We start from the raw sequence: 9,698 nt of genomic DNA on the forward strand, positions 1-9,698 counted from the left end.
TAAAGCAGGACCTATGCAACAAGAGTTGTAGCAAAAATGATTTTCTGACTGAGGATGAACCACCACTTACGCTGTGTGCTTGCATTTCACTGGGAGGCTCTGAGGACTCTGCGGCAAAAACCTCTTGTTTTGGTCTCATTGTTGGCATTTGGGTTTAAACCAAAGGACAGAAAAGGACCTGAAAGTTTCATGTGAGACTCCAGTAATAGCACAGAAAAGCCCAGGTCTGCTCATAGACAACAAGTGTGTGCAGGGTGCAGAATTGAGACCAAAGATGGAGTTGCAAATGTGGGCGTTGCCCAGCCTTTCAGTACCCCTTTTAATGAGTTCACCTTCGTTTAACAACAAAAAATAGGGGACTGTGCTTTAAAAAGTCATCCAAAGTCATCCAAAAAGAGAACAGATTAAATATACAGCTGTCGGGGTGCCGAGGCTACGTTCTCAACGGGCAGGTGCTTCCACATCATGTTTCCTGGAGTGACGCGCATGCTGAATCGGAAAGGCCGTCTCCGAGGAAGTAATTAATTTGTCTCCAAGTACAATGAAAGTCACAGGGAAAGATTAGAGATCATTTTTTTGACGTTGCGGTTGTCAGCTGATGTGATGATTACTGACAAGATAATAACCCTCAATAAGCCAGAAAGTGAAAATTCTATTTTGAGAGCAAATACAGGTCAAAAACATGATTGCTGCAGACCAACAAAAGAATCATGGACGGTAGGCTCAGATTCCTCGGGAGGGGTGGTAGACTCAGGGCCGCCACAGTGAGCTCATTCTTGGTCCTTGGGGAAGATCAGTATTTCCTTTAAAAATATGGGTTGATGAGATTTTCCTCCTAGTGGTAGTTTTCATCCTTGGTCCACCTCTCTGCATTTGTTTAGCAGGCTTGTTTGGAGTCTGTTTAGTTAGGAGCTTCGCGCAGCAGGAGTAGCTGAGGAAGTTCATTCGCTCTGCCTGCTCCATACTGGAAACAGTGACTTTGGAAGCGAAGGTGGAGCCTTCATGCAGCATTCAGGTTGGCTGCTGTGGCCTCCCAGCGTAGGGCGGTGGTCAGCGGTTTGCCTGAGGTACAAGAGACTCAGGATTTGATCCCCAGGACTTGAACAAAACCATCACAGAGATTCTTATCGGTACAGCTGTGTAGGACCCCTGCTTCCCTGCAGGACACAGACAAAAGAGGAGACCCCAGAGGAAGTGTCCTTTCTGCCCCTTTGGAGGCTTCAGGCAATTTCTTACTCACGGCAGCGTAGACTGCGCCTTCACAAAGGAACTTAAGAAATAATACAAGACAATCCAATAAGTAAACCCACAGGCTTTTAAAAGTTGTTGAATACATAGATTGATGGGACCGCCTACTATCAGGGTGGTGTGTGTGCTAGAGCAGTGGACGGGACAGGTGAGATCTGGCCGAGTCCTCTTGTGTTATCATGGTGGGCGCAGAGCCCGGGCACCCGGAGAGTGCACCCAGCTCCTGGCGTAGTCGGGCGGGGTGGGGTGCCAGTGACCCGCCTGAGCAGTGCCCAACGCAGCCAACCATCAGGCAGGCTGAGGATGCCTTCGGGGTGCACCCAGCTGTTTAGGGGTATCCTGTACTTCCCAACTGAACCTGAAATAATGCGTCCTATAATCCTGGCTCACCATCTGGCTAAGATTTGTAGCTGGACAGGTTTGATTCAAATCATGACTTCTCCATTCAGTTATGACAGTTATGGAATCACGATACCAAGCATGTAATTGTGACATAGGAGTAATGACATGCCTAGCATGGGAGGTTGTTGGAAGCCTTTTAACTTTTAAAACTTATTTATTTATTTATTATTTGTTTGGCACAGGTTCTCACTACTCAGCTTGGACTGATAGTGATTCTCCTCTCTCAGCCTCCCTAGTGCTGGGATGAAGGTGTGCGCCACCACACCTGGTCTTGGTGGGCAGCAGGGCACGCCCAGGGTTATGGGGCTGGCATGGCATGTGGTACCGGAGATTGAACTCAGGTCCTTGTGCTTGCTTGGCAGGTGCTTAGACCACTGAGCTATCTCCCAGTGCATGTTGAGAGGCTTTTAAAATGCACACATATGAAGTCCTTAAAAGAGTGCCTGATACTAAGTTCTCAAAAGATACTTAACAGAGATTGGCTTATTCTTCTTCAGCTGTGCAGTCTTGGGCAAACTGCTTTGTTTCTCTGAAGATGCTTGTTAATGCAGTGAGGATAACAGTACCTGTCTAGTGAGCTTTTTGTAGTATTAAAGCACAAATGCTGAGACCCTACCAGCAGGTGGAGGTGAGCTGCCACTGCTGCTGGGCAGAGCTGGGAAGACCCTGGGTGTCTGCAGTCTTCACACTTCCTAGAAGCGGGCTTCTGAGGGAGCAGCCAAGGTTTCGAGCCTGCACTTGCTCTGCAGTTGCAGGATTCTGTGAGCAAGGCTGGCCTGTGTAGGTAGAAGCCCTTCAAAGGATGCTCACATTGCAGGTCAGCACCGCAGCTGCCCCTGCACTGGGGGCAGGTTGACACTCTGGGGCCAGCACTTGTGCTGCCCAGACCTGGCTGCGAGGGGATCACAAACCCCCAAGGATGGCCTCAGCCTGTGTGGAACGCTGAGGTAGAGCTCCTTGGGCCAGGCGAAACTTGCTTCCCTCGGCAGTCAGGGTGCCAGCGCAGTTGGGCTCTAAGAGGTTTCTCTTCTTTATTTTTTTGTACATGGACACTAATCTCACATTGGGGCCCCACCCTCGTGCCCTCCACTTTAAGTTAGTTACTTGCCCAAAGCCTCTCCCCAGAGCCATTCTGCTGAGAGTTTCAACAGGTAGGTTGGGGGGAAGGCACGGGGCACACAAGCATGTAGTCTAGAGCAGGGCCTGAATTGGATCCACCAGCCAGGGGGTTCTGCCTAAAGATACTGGCTGCTAGGGGAATTCTTGGACCTGTCCCGAGGCCGGGGCAGTGGGTTGGCAGGAGTACAGCTTGCTGGAGAGCCATCTGCCCAGGCAGTCAGAATATTGGCTCCACCAGCAACAGGGTGAAACAAGGGGTGAGCGTGAACTGCAGGGAGCTGGAGGGGGCAGGGCCATCTGAGCACCTGATATCAGTTGTTGTAGGAACTGACCTTGATGGGCAGTTGTGGAGTTGTCCAAGGCCCTAGGCCCACCTCAGTTTGTGATCTCTGAGAGGGACCAGGCCTAGGGCAGCAGATGAGCCAGTGTGTTTGAGGGCTTGTGGACAAATGGGAGGGTGACCCGGAAAAGGCAAGAGTCCATTAATTCAAGGAGCGAGATATGGTGAGATGCAATCATTTGGTGCTATGCTGACTGAAAGAATTAAGAGCTTTTTTGTACCCCAAAGCATGCCCCGGTCCTGCTTCAAGGTGCTCAACAGAGCACCTTTCATGCTTCCAGCTTTGCTCCTTCTGCTGGACTTGGCTGAACACTTGGCTGGTCCAGGCCCAGGAATTCCCTTGGTGCAGCCACGTTGTGCCTGACATCAACCAGCTGAACACTCAGCATTTGTCCTGTGCTCCTTGCTGTATTCTTCCTGTCTCTGAAAATGTAGCCAAAGCAGTCATCATCATGCGGTTGTCTCTTCTACCTACATTTCTTCTTAAGAGAAGTAAACTATGCAAATAAAGCTCCAATGTGAAATCGTGCCTAATAGTCTTGCTGACTTAGCTGTGCAGACCTCAGCCAAGCTTTGAGCCTGGACATGGCCATTAAACTGCAAGGCTGCAGGTTATCTGATGCCCTCTGGTAGCAGCTCCCATGGGGCAGCCCCCATTTGCTTCCTGGAACGTGTCTGTCTCCCGGGAACCTGGTGTTTGAGCCCTACCAGTGTTCAGAGGCATAATCTTGGGTTACTGGCAACTTCTAAGGAAGACTTTTCCTCCTGTTCTTGAAGGGAGTGGGCAGGTGATTTTGAGATTGCTGGGCAGAAGAGAGGCAGCTATGTGGAGACAGTGACAGAGATGGCAGAAAGCCAAGCGGCTTCAGCACTTTTGCTTTCCCTTTGGGAGCCTGCACCAGGATCAAGGAACCAGTTGGTTGCCATAGTGGTGTCTACAGTTTTCTGCAGGTGCCAGCATTCAGAGGCCCCAGCAGGTGCATGAGGCTTCTCTCTGTGCACAGACATCCTCTTCTCTGGCTTCCTTTTTGTCCCCTCCCATGTCCCAGGTAGTCTCACATTCTGTGCTTTCTTTTTCCAAAGTTGAATTAAAAATGACTTCCAGAGCTAACATTTATCCTAAGTGAAAGATGTTTGCATGGGCTGGAGAGATGGCTCAGTGGTCTAAAGCACCTACCTAGAACAAGCTAAGCTAAACCAAAGAGACCGGGGTTCAATCCCCCAGCACCACATGCCAGCCAGCCTGCCCCCTGGTTGGCTGAGCTGGCCACACACACACACGCACACGCACACACACAAATAAAATTAAAAAAAAAAGAAAGATGTTTGCAAATTCAAGTGAGATAAGAAAGTGAAATAAAGTAATGAAACTTCGTAGGTAGAATTGAAGAATCACCTAAATGCTCAAAGAACTTCAAATGACTTTCTCTCTTTTCCTACCTCCCTTCACTTCTACTAAAAACAAAACAAAAACAAAAACAAAAACTAAGGCTGCTTTTCATTCAATAGGAAGTGACGTCTGTTGGTGACACTGTCACACAGAAGCCAAATTTGAACACTAATAGTGCAACAGCACTATTTCATTCAGCATTTACGTAAACATGTTGCAAAGCACCATACATGTTATTTCGTTCAGTCAGTTCAAAACAATTCTATGAAGTTGGTGGCATTATTCACATTTTTTTTTTACAGATGGAGAAACTGAAGTTTACAGAAATTAACCCCTCTCGTCCCCATTTGACACACATGTGGGCCACAGTGGTTCGGATTTAAAAGAAATGATGCAAGGCTTGGGAGGAGTGTTCTGTAGAGTTCATCAGATTGGAGTTGGTCATGAAGGATGATTGTGGTGGAAGCGGACCACCGAGACATTTGTGGCCCTGCTATGTTCTGGATGGAGGTAGATCTTACCTTCAAAGAGCTACTCTTTCTCCTTGCTGCACTCAGGCGCTGGGTGTGGTAGTTTTCCACTCCGAGTAGAAACTGGTCATCATTAATCACCATGTGCAGCCCCATTTCCTCTGGAGGCTTCTTTTGGATGCTGATAAATCTTTATAATTAGCTGTAAAAATCACGAAAACTCCATGTCACATTTTAATCTTAAGCCCCGTGGGCCATTGGCATTTGCTTCATAGTTGAGTTCTTATTTACACTTACCAAATTTCTCTGAGTTTATAGCATTTTTTATTTTTTAAACTTTATCATTTTTTAAAATAACATTTTGAAGTAGAACTCCTCTAAGTCCATAGGGCTCAGGATTACAAAAGCTATGAATTATTTTCTGTAACTCAATCACAGAGAAAAAAGGAAGGAAGAAAAAAAAGAAAGGCACCGACACAATGTCAGTGGTTTCTTTTCCCATGTGGTGGTGGACTAGTAAAGATCTTTGAGATCTTTTCAGATAATTCAGTGCAGGCCTAGTTCTAAGAATAAAAACTGGCATCCTGAACAGTGAGAGATAAAATGATTTTTCTTTTTCTTTTTTCTTTTCCCAGAAGCTAAAGTGAACTCTTCTAAGTGCTGCAGAAAGGAACAAGGGATTAGAAGTCACACCCTAATTGGTCTTTAGTCCTCTGATGTAGCAACAGAACTGGTCCAGCAAATCACATCTCGGCTAAGATCTTTTCTACATTGTAGTGTTCAAATGGTTCTCTACTTTGAGCTCGTCTCAGAATGATCTACAGAATCCATTACCACACAAGTTTGCTAGCCCCAGTGCAGAGTGGCTCACCTGGTAGTTTCATGTTCCTTGATGACCTCATGGTCTCGATTTACATTTCTTTCTTTTTATTTTTTTATGCTTTTGGTACAGGTTTTCACTATGTAGCTTGGGCTCATAGTGAATCCTCCTGTTTTCAGCCTCCCCAGTGTGGGATTACAGGTGTGTGCCACCACACCTGGTCTTGGTAGCTCGCTCAGGGCACCTGGGCCAGCATGGCCTGTGGTGCTGGGGATCGAACCTGGGTCCTTGTGCTTGCCTAAGCAGGCGCTTAGTCCACTGAGCTATCTTGCCAGCCCTCAATTTACATTTTTGACAAGTTCATAAATGAACCTGATGCTATTGCTTCTAAAATTGAGAGACTGAATTCCAATCCCAGCTTAGTGCTAACCAGCTTTGTGACCTTCACACATCTTTACGTCTTTTGTCTCAGCTGCATATAATCCAACACCATTGAGAACCTCTGTGATATATCTGAGACCATCTACTAGGATCCAAATTGGTCAAATTATCACCTTATTGATCCTTACAGTATGAGTGAGATCTGGAAACATCGATGGGGCTTTCAGCTTCTGGGGAGCTCTGAAGATGCACGCCAGCACGAGGACACGTAACACAGACCCCTGACCCCGAGCCTCAGGCGCTCCAGTGCTGATCATGGCAAGGTGCGACCTGATAGCTTAGCATGTAGAATTTAATAATAACTCACCGTTATTTCTCAAAGTCTTATCTGCGTATGTTCTGTGGCTCTGCGACTTCAGGCAAGGACTTGCATATGAACGGCATGTTTTCTTCTCCAGCCTCCAGTGGGAGTGTTCTTGATGGTCTGCTCTCGAGAGCACTTAAGGGCAAGTCTTAGGTGCAGGAGAGGTTCACTAAATGCCTACTGAGTTGACACACTGAACTTTAAATGTAATCTTAGTGCCAAGAGTGCATTTGTGAAATGGTATCTTTTGAGTAGTTAAAAATAATCAGAACAATTGTTATGTATGTGTCCTAGTACAATCCAGACTGCTATTTCAGAATACTGTAGACTGCGTGGCTTAAACAGCATTTTGTTTCATAGTTCTGGAGCTGGGAAGCCCAAAGTGGTGGTGGCCTGGTGTCTGTGGAGGGACTGTCTTCTTGGTTTGCAGTTCTTCTCATTGTCCTCCATGGCAGGGAGAAGAGATCATTCTTCTTGTTTCTCTTTTAAGGGCACTCATTCCACTCATGGGGGTTCCACTCTATGGCCCAGGTACCTCCCAAAAGTGCCTACCTCCAACGAGCATCACCTTCCAGATTTAGGCTTCAATATGTGAATGCTGGGGAGACACGCTGAGTCCATGGCAATGTGACTTAGGCTTTTTTCAACAGAGATGAAAAACAAATGATTTGTTCTCCCAATCTTCATAAACATTGAATGTAATGATTGAACTTTGGGGGTTCAAGACATCGAGGATCCTACATGAGTTCTAGAATTCCCTGACCGAGATCATGGGAACAGCTTTACAATACTGTGCTAGAGTCAGAGGGAAACATGTGGGAGGGATTTATAGCAGTCATTGGTTGTGGGTCCTGGGAACAACTGAAATGCAGCTGTCCTGGGGTCCACACACTGTGAATGTCCCCTGGGGACACCATGCCTGCTCCGTGCTGAGGAGAATGTGTTCCTTGGGGCCACATCTCTTCAGGACAAGCTACAAATACAATCAGTTTTTGTCAAATGCTATCTGATTCACAGACTCAGCATATCAAATCTATGTGGATAATTCCATTTTTCAGTGTCAAGGCAAGCTTGGATTTCTATGTTTGAGTTATTTTTCTTGTTGCTAGACAAAATACACAACACCCACAACACCCTAGATCTAGACACCTCTGAAAAGCTCCATCTATGATTGCTTGAAGCTTTGGGGGAGATTCAGACCCAAGCCCTATCAGCTAATAAATGAAGTCCTTATAATTGGAAATTATGTGTGACCTACCATTGTTATCCTTTGTTAAATAGGTACACGGATCACAAAATCACAACATAAACCCACCCCGGAAGTGGCTACCCTCCAGCTTGCCTGGTAATCCACAATTCATGGGTCATGGACACAAAGGCTGCTGCTCCCTTGACAGCTGTGGGGTGGATTGGCTTGAGGACTCTTGCTTCCCTCCCCTTGTGGAACCAAAATCAAGTCTCTTATATTGGATGGCACAGTATCTGCATATGACCTACACATATCTTTTTATATACTTTAATCATCCCTAGATTACTTATAAAACCAATTGCAATGTAAGTGCTGTGTAATTAATGGTCATACTGTGTGGTTTAGAGAATAATGACAAGTAGAAGCAGTCTGAGCTTGTTGTGTAGTGGAACTATTTGCTCTTGTTTAAATTAGGGATTGAACCCCTGCCTCTCACACTGAACTACATCCCTATTGCTTTTTGTATTTTTCATTTTGATACATAATCTTGCTAAGGACCAGGCTGGGCTTGAATGCTTGATCCTCCTGCCTCAGCCTCCCAGAGTGCTGGAATTATGAGTCTGTACCACCATGCCTGGTTACCTCCTCTAAATTTATGATATCGTTATGTGTTTTATCTATCTTGGAAAACTGCTTAGGATCCTGTTAGAACAAAGGCAGGATGTGTGAGTAGTCAATATTGAAGTGAACAAACAAATAAACCTGTATCTGGCAACTTGAAGTATATTGGTAAGGAAGAAGAGTAAAAAAATAATGAGATCTCCTCTTGTTTCCTTAGGCAATGATCTTTGCAGTGGAGAAATGAATAAATTCTACATCGTTCTAGAAGTATGCCTTTCTTCACACCAAAACAGATGGCTGATCTTCTCCGCAGGACACGTGGCCCCTAGATGGCTTCGTGAGGCTGGCGGGTGGCACCAACTCAGCCACACACCGTTCTTTACACCACTGGGAGGTCATCAGCTCACTCACATACAGGAGTTATCCTGGTTAGCTGCATGCCAACCTGTTGGACCAACAAGCCCAGCCTGAAGGTCCCAGCCAGCTGTCCGGGGCTCCTGGTAGTTCTTGGGGGCGGGGGGACTGTGAAATGCTACGTGTCAGCTCCCTGAAGTGGACTGTGGCTGACAGGTGCTCTCAAACCAAAGATTCATGCAACACTCAGGGTCTTGTCTTCCTAAGAGACAAGGCAAAGCCTGCTTCGTTATAGAGTCAAGTCTCCTGAAACAATGAGGTTCTGGTGGCTGCAAAAAGATCCCTGCAATCCTGGTTATCTGGGAAATGGAGCCAGCCATCCAGGCCTTCTGCCGCCCGTCTCTGCCGAGCTCCCTGGCTGAAACCTCTTCCTTTGTCGTTGGATCAGGCATGTCATTCCTGAGCACTGAGCTGGAGCAAGCACTGTCCAGGGCAGTCTTTTGCAGCTCTTCCTGTGTTCCTTGCTCAGGACTCTGCTAGTAGGTTGTATGACCCTACGACTGCCGAGTGTTCTATGCTCCATTGGACTGCAGCCACCTTCACCCCAGAGCTCAAGTTTTGATCGTTATTCTCCGAGCACAGTATCTCCTGGATAAATAAATTATGTCCATATTTTTATCATCAGAGTAGACCACTCAGGGTGTGGGTGGGGAGATTTTGAGTGATAGCCACAGCTAAGATGAATGATCAGAAGAGACATTAAAATGGACACTAGGGCCTACCAGGTACTACTTTATGTTTAAATTTATAAATTGTTACTTTTTAAATTTTATTTTATTTTTTGCTATGTAGGCCTGAGGCAGTATGTTTTTCTACAGTCTTAGTATAAAACTATCTTTGATTTTTCTTAAAAATTAATTCTTTTAGGGGCCGGGGAGATGGCTCAGTGGAATAAGCGCTTCCCTGGCAAGCGCAAGGGCCTGAGTTCAATCCCCGGTTC

The sequence above is a fragment of the Octodon degus genome, unplaced genomic scaffold (genome assembly GCF_000260255.1).
Source record: "Octodon degus isolate 3935 unplaced genomic scaffold, OctDeg1.0 scaffold00034, whole genome shotgun sequence".
Classification (NCBI taxonomy): Eukaryota; Metazoa; Chordata; class Mammalia; order Rodentia; family Octodontidae; genus Octodon; species Octodon degus.